At 35.9% G+C, this 14,449-nt stretch overlaps 1 pseudogene; it reads left to right on the top strand.

Moving 5' to 3' along the window:
* Nucleotides 1–241: 241 nt before the first annotated feature.
* LOC110449750 lies at nt 242–5,517 on the top strand (annotated as a pseudogene).
* Nucleotides 5,518–14,449: the final 8,932 nt, after the last annotated feature.

Below are 14,449 nucleotides of genomic sequence, written 5' to 3'. Positions count from 1 at the left end.
CCACATACACCATAGGGACCCCTCGGATAATCTCAGACTCCGGCCAAGCCTGACAAAGAAACAAAGTACTGTACCTAACGGAAGCAGAGACGTTTCTCTACTGTCGGGCACAACCGGCAGTTAGTACCCGAGGTACATAACAAATATAATTTGTATACCTCCCTATAAGAACAGTAATATATATGCAATAAAATAATAAAATAAACTTTCACTTTTTTTTTTTTGATATATATATATACATGTTGAAATATTTTATTCTTTGAATTTGTTGACACACGCAGTGATAGACATTTACCTATTTTGACGGGTACCAAGGTACACATTTTCAAACCCGGTTTCCTATCTAAAATTAACCCGTATTCAGGCACTCAGGTACACGTAACAGCTCTAATCAAAATATTTATATGTCAAATGGCATCAACATAGTGAATTATTTTGACAGGTTCCGTGAAAGACAAAAAAGTTAGGGCATTGTTTTAAGGAAAGCGTCCAAAGTTCTCACGAGAAAAGAAAGAGAGTTAAAAAGGGAATACTGGCGTAAGAAACAACAGGAGTCAAGACAAAATAGGCACCCACAGAAAATAAGAAGAAAAATGGAAAAAGATAGAGTGAGACTGAGGGAATTAAGGTTGAAAGTAAAAATCCAAAAACTGAAAAAGAAGTCTCCACGAAAAAAACTACAGATAAGAGAAACACTTATTGAAACTTTGAAAAGTAATCTTGTAGCAAGGCGAATGGCTGCAAAGAAGTTATCAATTTTGAAAAAAATTAGAATGCACATAACAGCGAGTTCCTATCTAGGTATCAGCCAATCATATCTTAGCAAATTGGCTAACCAAGATGACCATCCAAAGCGAAAGCCCAGGAATGACAAAATTCTGGATGAAACCAAAGAAAAGATAACTATTTTTTCCGGCGCGGACATGTTTCTACAAATCTGCCAATATCTAAAAGGATTAAGTTGGATCAAACAGAGAGAAGAGTGCTGGATAGACCGCTAAGACAGACATTTTCTGAGTTTAAAGAAGCTAACCCGGAGGAAATCGTCAACTTTTCAACGTGTTCAAAAAACAAACCAGCCGATGTGGAAACAACAAAAAAACAAAAATGGAATGCATGTCTTTGCGAATCGTGCACCAATGCCGAGTTAAAATTACGGTCACTGTCACAGTTGGCGATCAAGTGCAAAAGTAATGTGAAACTGAACAACAAAAGTGAGGCACTCGAAAAAACTATGTGCGCAAAGAACCAGGCCAAAAATGGCACAAGGAACAGTGTATTAAGAGGCAATGTGAAAGCTGTGGAACCGACGGCATTGTAGCATTCTACACCCCACTCATTGCCAGAGCTTCTGACAGAACAATAACCTATACAAAATGGGAAAGGGTTACGATAGTCAGAAAAGGAAAGGAAACTACACAAGTCATGCCCAAGTCACACGAGAAAGGGGCCAATTTGGTTGTGCTCGAGCTCGCCAATGAGTTGGAAAAGTTAGCGGAACACATCTTTGTGGCAAATTGGCAGCAAGTTCAATTCTCGGGACTGGTGAAGACGGTACCTCCTAACTGGGTCGTCTTGAACATGGACTTTTCCGAAAACTATTCATGTTCAAACCAGAATGAAGTACAAAGTGCCCACTGGGGACACAATAGTGTTACAATCCATCCAACAGTCGCCTATTACCAGTGCCCGGGAGAGGAATGTGTTGATGTTGTTCAGGAGGCTATGGTGTTTGTATCGGATGATTTGCAGCACGATGCTCACGCTGTTGCTAAATTTACTTCTCTTGCCAATGAACACCTGCAAAATGTGAGAGGTCTGACAATTGAGAGAGAAATACAACTGACTGATGGTTGCTCGGCCCAATACAAGAGTAAGACGCCCTTTACCGACATTTCTTTTGCCAATCATGACCACGGATTTCCGGTTGAACGTCACTTCTACGGTTCCCGCCATGGTAAAGGGCCATCGGACGGCGCAGGGGCAGTCGTCAAATCATCAGCAAAACGGTCGGTGATGGGAATGAATAGCGTAATCAATAATGCAGAAGATTTATTCAATTTTGGGAAAGAAAAGTTGGAGAAAACTGAAAAAAAAAATGACCACCTTCACCACAAGAGGACATTCTTTCTGGTTAACAACATCAGTCGAGACCGACCTGGAAGAAGTAAAACAAAAACTTTATCAGGAACCCGAAAAGTCCAAAGCATAAAATCTGGGGCAAGACCTTTCACACTTTTCACAAGGAATTTGTCCTGTTTTTGTTGTTCGTGTATAAGCCATCATGACGATGCGGATGGATTGGAGTGTGAAAATAAGTTACATGTCCAGGATTGGGAGAGAAAGGATTTGGTCAGAGAACAGATTGGAGAAAGAGGACAGGTCAGAGGTAGAGGAAGGGCAAGAGGTAGAGGACAGGTTGCAGAAAGAGAACAGGTCAGAGATAGAGGACAGGCCAGAGGTAGAGGACAGGTTAGAGGTAGAGGACAGGCCAGAGGGAGAGGAAGGGCCAGAGGTAGAGGACAGGTTGCAGAAAGAGGACAAGAAAGAAAAAGAGGACAGGCCAGAGGTAGAGGAGCTACAGAACGGGGAGTAGTAAGGACTAGAGGTGGCAGGATATCAATTGCTCGAGGAGGAAGAGGAGTGAGAACTCGGGGTGGACAAGATTCATCTGATGAAGGTGACAATTGTTAGATAATGATATCACTGTAAATATGGTAATCAATGTGTATGATATATTTATGACATCATACTTATTCAAGGGTTAAAGTCAAATTTATAGAATATAGTCTGTAATCTTTAATATCAATGTACTTTCTCCCTCAGATTCTGAAATCTCCAACCAAAGTACAAGTAGCATGCTGGATGACTCTGACCAAGACCCTGACTCTGATTCTGACCAAGACCTTTATGACCATATGGAAGAACCGGGGAGTTGCGTGGTACCGGTAGCACATCCTGATGTGGTGAATGACAGTTCCTCCGACATTGGTGAGGAAGGGTTTACATATAACCTGATGGAGTTATCTGGGTTAAGCGATATCCTGCAGGACCTTGACAAGGTATACACACAGCATATTTTCTTATCTTCACATTTATGCGAAAAAGGTTTTAATAATCTTATCTGGTAATATGTATATATATAGTAGTAGATGGTATTTTTTTTTCATGAATAGTGTTAATGATACACAATAGAAATTTAAGCAAAATGTATTTGTCGTGGGTAGCGTGAATATACAATAAATGTGAGAGTCAGTCTGAATTGTTTCCCTATTGAACATTTGTATAATAAGCATGGGATATTTACAGATGCCAGACACTTTATTGGAAGAGATCACCACGGACCTAGAAGACATCGCATACTCTCCTTTCATACCAAATGTGAGTTTATATCTAGATATAAAAGTAGACCTAAAACATATATTATAGTCATGAACATTCTTGCACGTGTCTACAATACTGATAAAACCTATTTCCTTTAAAGTGCATTTAAAAATAGGGAATTTGCTTTCAAATATGTGTACAATTTATTTTAAATGTATGTGTCTGAAATTAAATTTCCAGACACTGGAGGACCAGCCCGTCACAGTGCACCAGCCCGTAGACCAGCATATCTCAGGGGACCAGCCCGTCACAGGAGACCAGCTCGTCACAGGGGACCAGCTCATAGACCAGCATATCACAGGGGACCAGCCTGTCACAGCAGACCAGCCTGTAGACCAATCCGTCACAGAGGACCAGCCCATAAACCAGCATATCACAGGGGACCAGCCCATCACAGCAGACCAGCCCATAGACCAATCCGTCACAGGGGACCAGCCCGTAGACCAATCCGTCACAGGGGACCAGCCCATAGACCAGTATATCATAGGGGCCCAGCCCATCACAGGGGACCAGCCTGTCACAGCAGACCAGCCCGTAGACCAATCCGTCACAGGGTCCCAGCCCATAGACCAGTATATCACAGGGGCCCAGCCCATCAAAGGGGCCCAGCCTGTAGACCAATCCGTCACAGAGGACCAGCCCATAAACCAGCATAACACAGGGGACCAGCCCATCACAGCAGACCAGCCCATAGACCAATCCGTCACAGTGGACCAGCCCGTAGACCAATCCGTCACCGGGGACCAGCCCATAGACCAGCATATCACTGGGGACCAGCCCATAGACCAATCTGTCACAGAGGACCAGCCCATAGACCAGTATATCACAGGGGCCCAGCCCATCAAAGGGGCCCAGCCTGTAGACCAATCCGTCACAGAGGACCAGCCCATAGACCAGTATATCACAGGGGACCAGCCTGTCACAGCAGACCAGCCCGTAGACCAATCCGTCACCGGGGACCAGCCCATAGACCAGCATATCACAGGGGTCCAGCCCATAGACCAATCTGTCACAGAGGACCAGCCCGTCGCAGGTGACCAGCCAATAGACCAATCCGTCACAGCGGACCATCCCATAGACCAATCCGTCGACGGGGACCAGCCTGTAGACCAACCAATTACAGATGACCAGTCCATGATAGAGGACCAGCCCATCACAGAGGATCAGTCTGTTCGCAAAAAAAGGTATTAAATTGAATATGTAACCATGTTATTTGGAATATATCTGTTACAGAATGTGCTAGAAACATCTTGTATAATTCTCAACTGAAATATCGATTAAAAACTTATTCTTTCTAAATATACGTGTAATAAGATTTTGAAAATTGCAATATTACAGTTATAACCAAGGGCAGTTTTTAAAAATTGCCCATGGTTCAAGAATGTTGCCTGCCGTTGTAAGTATATAGTTTCAGTTTAATTTAATAGTTGTGTTTCTCCCAACTTGGCTTTTAAAAATAAAATCTCCAAACGCCTATTTCAGGTACATTTATAAACATATTTTCTGAGTTTGGAGAAACACGGCTGCTGTATTGTGTTTGGTGTAATTGCCTCATTATTTGTTTTTGTTTCAGAAAATATTTGTTTTTGTTTTATTTTTTATTCTTGTTTTGCCCCTTTTGAAATTGTTAAAATATATTTACCAGTCTACACAAATTTATGTTTTTAAAATTCTTCTTAATAAATTTGACGATTTGAGTGATTGTGCATATCTTTAAATTAGAGCAAGAAAATGTATTTATAAATGTGTTACCGAGTGTATAAAAATATCACCAGAACTAGAAAGTAATTCCAATTTCTTGTTCATTTAACAGGTTCACGAGTGGCCATTTGTACGCTTTTTCTCACTGGTACATAGTGGATGGCTGGATGGGGATATCCTACAAACTGTGATTGCAGATGATGTTGTTGGGGCTGTTGAGCCTCCCGATATTGTGATGCATGGGTCCAGGATTTTTTACAAATTTAACTTACAGTAATAATACTACACGCAACCCACAAATGATGATGACTGTTCCACAAGACTGAAACTGAAGAAGTGTTGTCTTTCCTTTAAACAACAACGTTTTGAAAATACTTTCTTTGAATGTCCCTATGTTTTACTTGTTGTGTCCATGCCATCTAAAACAAAATTGCAGTAAGTCTTTAATGATATATATATATATGTACATTAATATAAGCCATAAGAACCAACCAACCAATCAAACAACGGAAAAGCGACTCATTCCTCCGACTGACATAGAGTAGTGTAGACTTCTCAACAAACCTTACACATCGACCAGAAATGTCGTCTCTAACACCCCAGCGACGGGTAGGCATTTCATACTAGTGCAATAATTACTATTGCCGATGTTTTGGGTATTTGAGGTAACTTTACTTACGGCAGATGACGATATTTGTTTACCTTCGCAACTGTAATGGGCGTGATGCATTATGGGAAACTCCAAAAAGCAGACGATTTGATAGTCTCGTTCAACCAGACTCTTGTTGTCTGCGCAAGCTACGCCGAATAGAGAGTCTGGTCAAACGCACTGCTTTCGTTTTGTGACATCATAACGAGGCTTACCGAGATTCTGGTAAAAAAAATCATTGGTCAAAGGTTGACACACCCTTTTTAACTTTTGAAGTCAGAATTTGAGTGGCCCAAAATTACATTAAATATTTTAATTCATTAAAAAATTACCTGTATATGCATTCCTGAAGTATCCATGTTTTCACTATTAACGAGAAAAATGTAAGAAAATGCTTCAAAAAGAATGATTTCATGTACTTTCAATTGATATTTTATAATAATTCATGAAGCTAACAAGGCTATTGATACAAGTCAAGCCAGATTACCTGAGTGAGAACTTGAAGGTGTTTTAAATGGTGTACAGGTAAAATCTCACTTGCTTTGCATGCTTTTTTCAAACTTCAGTCAGCCTTGTTGGCTTTGTGCTTAGTTATGATTCATTCAATGGAAATATATGGCATTATTCTGGAGATTTGACACATTTTCTTACATTGTTCTCGATAGTACTTCAGGAATGCATGTATAGGTAACTTTTTTCATTAATTTCATTATTCATTGAAATGTTTAATGACGTTGACATAACGTCCGGAAACGAAAGTAGAAATACTGCCCTCTGGTGGTGATAATGTTAATGCACTGTGTGATCAAGCGTCTGGTTGAACGAGACTAACGATATGACGAAACCTGCAAACGGCAGCTGTGCATGGTATAGCACCTAATCAAAAGCTGCAGTGTTGCGTATTTTTTTAACCGGCAATGAAGTATGTGAAAGTGAAAGTAGAAGTTCAATGTCAACAAATATACGACTAGTTGTAGCGGGATTTACATTATTTATAAAAGAAATAGGAGGTATATAGGGGTAAGTGGTGGAGAAAGGGTTATTACTATGTATTTCACAATGGAAGGAAAATAATTCCTGCATCTATAACTGTTTAGTCATTAAAATGTTTAGATCTGTATTGTCTACCCTGATTTTCTTTTATTTTCAGTATTTTTATTAGATTGAATTACTACACCTACAAAAACGATCAGAAGCCTTTGATAGCGGGTTCCTGAATTCAAACACTTAAAACAATGCTTGTAAAATTATTTATAACTCTTTTTAACAACAAATCTATGTGGATTAAATGTTTATATTATCGCAGACATATTACATCAATTTTCACATTTATTACACATGCAATTCACAAGAATTTAAAATAACAATTTTACTTTAGATTATGGACATTTATTTATTGTTTCAGATTGGTAATACACAAGTACTTACTTTCACAGATCATGAGCATTGCATGTACATATAATGTACTAACGATGTTTAAGACCCATCTTCAGTGTCAATAATTACACCTGTTTTTACTATTACAGACAGGTTATGAATTTTTAATCATTGCTTCAAACTGGTTATAAATTTGTGTTAACTTTCACCGACATGTAACAGAAAAATAAAATATTGTTTAAAACTGCATGATTATACATGTGGATTTAATTAAGCATTGAACTGTTTTTGTATGGTATTTTAGCGCGCATTATGTTGTTTGCTTGCAAAGCTGTGTCATTCAAATAGATCATAAATACCATACAAAAACAGTTTAATACTTATATTTACGTTTTCTCTGCCTCTTATGTTCTTTTTTAACTTATAATTTATATTTAATATTTAAAATGCCCGCCTTGTCGACAGTCCACAAAATTTCGTTCAATAGTTTGAACAACGTGTTTGTCGCGTGCTGATTGGCAAACAAAGTAGTACTTTGAAATATTAACAAACATTTCAATGTTATTCCACAATTCAGTATAAATACAATTGCGTATGATATGTCTATAGGGCGATTTAAGTTAATCATTTAAAGAAGTTAACTTATACTACAAGTGATGTTTCAAAACCTACTTTCTTATTACCGGTTTTACTCTCAGAATTGCTTTTTTTAAGCTAATTTTGCAATTTTTAGTAGTTTACTAATAATACTTATGTTTCAAAATCTACCATTTCATGATTTTAACCTCAAAACTGCTTTTTTATGACTATTTTTGAATGTTTGAGAAGTTTAAAAACTGAAATTTCAAAACCTGCATTTATATGGTTTTAATTTTTAAGCTAATATTGGAATTTTTCAAAACCTACAAGTTTATGATTTTCACATCAGAAGTGTATTTTTATTCCTATGCTTGCTTTATTAGTTGTTTTTTTTTTTGCATTTTTTAGAAGTTGACTGATAACAGTTTCAAAACCTGCATTTTTATAGTTTTACAACATGAATTGCTTTTTTAATGACTATTTTTGAGAAGTCATGTTGCAAAACCTTCAATGATATAGTTTTTACCTCTTAACCTGTTAAAAACCTACAAGTTTTAAACCCAGAAGTGCCTTTTAAATGTTAGTAATTTTTTTTAGCATTTGTTAATACAGATGTTCGAAACCTATACATTTATGATATAAACCTCAGAAGTGCATTTTTATGCCTAATTTTGCATTTGTAAGAAGTTTACTGTTAATACCTTTTTTTAATATATTTTTTGCATTTTCTTTGCATTTGAAAGAAATTTACTGATAAAATTGATTTTTCAAAACCTACATAGTTTATGATCAGAAGTGCATTTTTATTCCTATGCTTGCTTTTTTAGTGTTTTACAAATGGTGTCATTTTCAGGTCATTTTTGGATTTTCTCGATGGTTCGCGTATAAAACTAATGTTTCAGAACCTGCATTTTTATGGTTAAACTCTCAGAATTGCTTTTTAAGGGTTATTTTGCATTTGTAAGAAGTAAACTTATAAAACTGTTTCATAATCTACAAGTTTATGATTTAAAACTTAGAAGTGTATTTTTATTCTTATTTTTACTTTTTTTTTTTTTTTGGCATTTGTTAGAAGTTTATTATACTGATCTTTCAAAATCTACAATTTTATGATTTTAAACTAAGAACTGCATTTTTTTCTAAGTTTGCTTTTTTAGGTTTTGTTTTGCATTTTAGAGAAGTTCACAAAACCTGCATTTTGTAAAATATAAAAGTTTTACAACATGAATGCATTTTTATGACTAATTTTGCATGTTTGAGAAGTTAACTTATACTATAAGTGATGTTTCAAAACCTTCTTTCTCGTAACCGGTTTTACTCTCAGAGTTGCTTTTTTAAGCTAATTTTGCAATTTTTAGTAGTTTACTGATAATACTTATGTTCCAAAACCTACCATTTCATGATTTTCACCTCAAAACTGCTTTTTTATGACTATTTTTGAATGTTTGAGAAGTTTAAAAACTAATGTTTCAAAACCTGCATTCATATGGCTTTAATTTTTAAGCTTATATTGAATTTTTCAAAACCTACAAATTTATGATTTTCACATCAGAAGTGTATTTTTATTCCTATGCTTGCTTTATTAGTTTTTTTGGTTTTTTTTGCATTTTGAAGAAGTTCACTTTTAACAGTTTTCACCTCAAAACTGCTTTTTTAATGACCATTTTTGAATGTTTGAGAAGTTTAAAAACTCCTATTGGAAAACCTTCAATGTTATAGTTTTTCCCTCTTAACATGATAAAAACCTACAAGTTTAAGATTTTAAACTCAGAAGTGCATTTTTATTCTTATGGTTGCTTTTTTAGTTATACAAGTGATGTTTCAAAACCTACTTTCTTATTACCGGTTTTACTCTCAGAATTGCTTTTTTAAGCTAATTTTGCAATTTTTAGAAGTTTACTAATAATACTTATGTTTCAAAACCTACTATTTCATGAATTTCACCTCAAAACTGCTTTTTTTTATGACTATTTTTGAATGTTTGAGAAGTTTAAAAACTGATGTTTCAAAACCTGCATTCATATGGCTTTAATTTTTAAGCTAATTTTGGAATTTTTCAAAACCTACATGTTTATGATTTTCACATCAGAGGTGTATTTCCATTCTTATACTTGCTTTTTTAAGGTTTTTTTTTTTAACATTTTTGAGAAGTTCACTTATAAAAGTTTCAAAACCTGCATTTTTGTAGGTTTACAACATGAATTGCTTTTTTAATGACTATTTTTGAGAAGTCATGATGTTTCAAAACCTGCAAATCCTCGGAATTGCATTTGAATGCCTATTTTTGCATTTTATGTTCAGTCACCTATAAATCTGATCTTTCAAAACCTACATTTTTATAATTTTAACCTTAAAAGTGCATTTTTATGACTATTTTTGCATATTTGAGAAGTTAACTTACATAACTGATGTTTCAAAACCTACAATTTCATGATTTTTATCCTCAAACGTGCATTTTTATGCCAATTTTTGCATTTGTAAGAAGTTTAAAAACTAATCTCTTTCAAAACCTGCATTTTAATGGTTTTACCCTGAGAAATGCATTTTCATGCATTTTTTGGCATTTTCTTGTGTGTAGCATATACAACTGATGTACCAAAACCTACAATTTGTTTTTCTCTCAGAATACCATTTTAATGCCTATTATTGCATTTTTGTGATGAGTTGCCTATAAAATTTACTTTTTTTTTTATCGTTTTACAACTTGCATTGCTTTTTTATGAATATTTTTGCATTTTTGAGAAGTTTGAAAACTGATGTTTCAAAACCTTCAGTTTTATGATTTGAACCTCAGATGTGCATTTTATGTCGATTCTTGCATTTTAAACAAGAGGCCCATGGGCCTTAACGATCACCTGATATATTTATACAGGGAGTTGATATTTGCTTTTAACATGAACAGAAATATTATTCAAAGTGTCAAACAAGAGATCCCAAAGGGATCTTGGCGCCCACCTTTGTACCATCTTCATTAGTTCTTGGTCAGTTCGATCTTTTCTCTTCTTTCCTCTAATCTATCTGATCGAGTCATGTTAACAGTAAATGCACCTTGAGGTAACTATTGATCTAAACTTAATACTGATTTGTATGAAAGCCAACCTTCAAAGTGAGTTTGTCATTTCACATATTTACTAGTACAGTACTTAATGTGAAAGAAATAGAATCGATCATTGCAATATGAGAAAGATCTGTTTAGTTCTTCTTTTAATCCATTTTGTTTTTATGATCAGTCTCAAAATATAACATGCACAAGGAAAGATCAAGGGGAACCTTCATATAAAATTTGAGAAAGATCCCTCTGGTACTTCCCGAGAATAGCGATAACGAACTTTCACTATCAAAATCCAAGATGGCTGCCTGTCGGCCATGTTGTTTATCCGATCAGTCTCAAAAGTTGCCCTGCACCGCTAAGGACCAAGGGTAACCTGCATATAAAATTTAAGAAAGATCCCTCCGGTACTTGCTTGAGAAATACCGATAACAAGAATTGATTAAGGACGGACGACGACGGACGACGGACGGACCACGGACGCAGGGTGATTTGAATAGCCCACCATCAGATGATGGTGGGCTAAAAACAATAAAACCGCATTATTCAATATCTAGCATGCAGATTTAAGACTGAAAAGTATTTGAAATTTTATTTTAGCACACGGACTCCATTGGGCCCCACCCTACAGCCATTGGGGGTAGGGATGGCTCAAAATTTACAATGTATCAAACTGTCAACTTAGGGTTATAATTCCCATCAAGTTATCAACATGTAATATTGAAAGTATCATTTGCCATTATAAACCATAACAAACGTTGCCCCCCTCCTTCCCCAGGGGTAAACGCGAGACCCCAGGGTCATGAAATTCACAGGGCTGATATATGCATACCATCAAACTGCTATCCAATACTGATAATGCTAACCCAAATTGAATTACTTCCAATGGCAATTAAACAAATGTTAGTCCAAAATGAGATTTCCCTATGTGAACTATAGTAAAGTTTACCCCCTCCCCAGGGGGAAACGTGAAACCCATGGGTAAAAAAATCACTATTTCAGTAAAGCACCTTAAGACCCTTCTATCTATAAAAAGTATTTGATTCTACCATATCTTGGTCTTGAGTAGAGGATTTTTGAAATTTCAGTCAATTCGACCCTTTTTGGCCCTACCCATCAGCTCCGGGAGGTCAGTCAGGGCTGATATATGCATACCATCAAACTGCTATCCAATACTGATAATGCTAACCCAAATTGACTTACTTCCAATGGCAATTAAACAAATATTAGTCCAAAATGAGATTTCCCTATATAAACTAAAGTAAAGTTTACCCCTTCCCCAGGGGGAAACGTGAGACCCCAGGGTATTTTTTTTTTCACAATTTCAGTAAACCACCTTAAGACCCTTCTCTCTATGAAGAGTATTTGATTCTACCATATCTGGATCTTGAGAAGATTTTTGAAATTTTAGTCAATTTTACCCTTTTTTGGCCCCGCCCCTCCGGCCCCTGGGGGCTGTGGACTATAGCATTCACAATTTTAGTTGACCTTTGGCCATGGAAGGTTTCTGCAAAATTTCATTGAAATTGATTCAGGTGTTTTGGAGAAGAAGTCGAAAATGTAAATTGTTTACGAACGGACGACGGACAAAAGGCGATCGCATTAATAGGTCAAACTGATGTTTCAAAATTGCATTATGATGGGTTAAGGTAGCAGTGTACAGTAGCGTACGGTGGCCATTGGGTGATATTTTTGTACAATGAATAACCCCTGTAAAATTACATGTATCAAAACTTAAAAACAAAATCAGCTCTAAAATTGGCATATTCATGATGAAGTGGACTATGTAGGCTTCACATTTAAAAAAAAAATCGAATTTGGTTTGAGACTACATTTTTGGCAATTTACAAGTCTGTGTCTACACAATAAAAGCTAGCTTTTCATGTAGTCTATTTTTGTACTCAGCACATGTACAAATATTGTAAAAAATCCAGTTGAACGACCTATGCTAAAACGTGAGTATTTCTGTTACCGTGTAGGTAATATTAAATTTCAGACAGGTTTTAAGAAAAAAAAATACTACTTGGATGGGTCAAATTTTGCATTTTTGTGATGTGGTAACCATGGTTTTCACAAGTCTCAAATCTGGGGAATCGCTTTTTGAAAAAAAACACATTTAAAAATAATATATTCAAAATGTAGTTTATAAATATATATATATATGAAGGTGTGTTGTGCAGGATAAAAGGATAAATCCGCTATCCATGTTTATCTGAGACATGCCCTTTATTTTTAGGAGCAAGCCATTTCTACTGTACTCTGCTACCTTAAACACATAGAACATAGAAATTTATTTTTTCTGAAAAAATGCCTTTTTATGCTTGATTCAGCTTCACTTTCATTCATTATTGATTAAAACGACTGAAAAAACGTCTAAAAAAGTTACATAGATAGGTCAAAGTATAGGTCAATAACCTATTACCTGTGGATGTATATAGGGGGGGGGGGGGGGGGGGGGGGGGGGCTGTAACTCGCCCTTTTCACAGGCACTTCACAATGCATCACATATGTGTCAATTGTATATTGGTAAAGTTGATACCAAACAACAAATAATTCACAGGCCATCTCCTGATGCATTCATACCAGATTTCAGTATCTTTCACTCAGTTTAGCACCCGGTATCCATGGTTACTAATACATAAAGTTGTATTTATTGAAAAATGGGTAAAAAAATCTGTTTTCATTCTAATTACACTATTTTAGATGTTTTTCCCACTTGATTCAGCATACAGATTAAATTAGAAAAGTCTACCATGTCAATAAATGTTATTTCCATAATAACAGCTGAAGATTTTTTTTTCTAGCGAAATATGTTAAATGAACAATTTCTGAGGGTCACTGTCAATTCTAGACGAGGAAAGTAAATAACGGTTGCTATGGTGGCACTTATCTGATTTTTCAGAATATTTGACATTCTGGTGCTGTTCATCGGTAACGGGAAGTGTGTCTGTTGCTAGTTTGTTGTTTGGATGGGTTTCCTAGTGTTCATTTTGATATCAGTGAGCCTTGATGATGTCATAGATGCCCATTGATGACGTCATAGTTATGATGGCATCACAGTTACTATGACGTCATCAAACAAGGCAGTAACATCATAGTATCACTGTACTGTTTTGTTTTTTACATGCACATTACCTCAAAGCATCATATTTCACCCAAAAGGAAATTATATTCATGAAAACTACAAATCTATTCAAGTTTTCATTTTTCAGATTACCACCCTTTGTTGGTAGTTTGAGAGCAGAATTAGTAAAAAATCACCTGTCATGTGAATTCATATTACTCGGTCACTATTAAAGTGGGAAAGGAAACGAATACATCGTTTTATTCATTGTGTCATTTTCCAGACATTTCAAAAGTTTTGATTAAGTTTTGGGGAAAAGAAAGTGAGGAATAAGGTAGCAGTGTACAGTAGCGTACGGTGGCCATGGGTGAAATTTTTGCACAATGAATAACCCCTGTATTATTACATGTATCAAAACTTAAAAACAAAATCAGCACTAAAATTGGCATACACATGATGAAGTGGACTATGTAGGCTTTTAACAAAAATAAATAATCGAGTTTGGTTCGAGACTACATTTTTGGCCATTTACAAATCTGTGTCTACACAACAAAAGCTAGCTTTTCATGTAGTCTATTTTTGACTCGGCACATGTGTAAATATTGTGAAAAATCCAGTTGAACGACCTATGCTTAAACTTGAGTAT

This window comes from Mizuhopecten yessoensis, unplaced genomic scaffold (assembly GCF_002113885.1).
Source record: "Mizuhopecten yessoensis strain PY_sf001 unplaced genomic scaffold, ASM211388v2 scaffold4813, whole genome shotgun sequence".
Lineage (NCBI taxonomy): Eukaryota > Metazoa > Mollusca > Bivalvia > Pectinida > Pectinidae > Mizuhopecten > Mizuhopecten yessoensis.
Note: the sequence above shows the minus strand (reverse complement) of the source record. Positions and strands in the feature narration are given on the sequence as shown.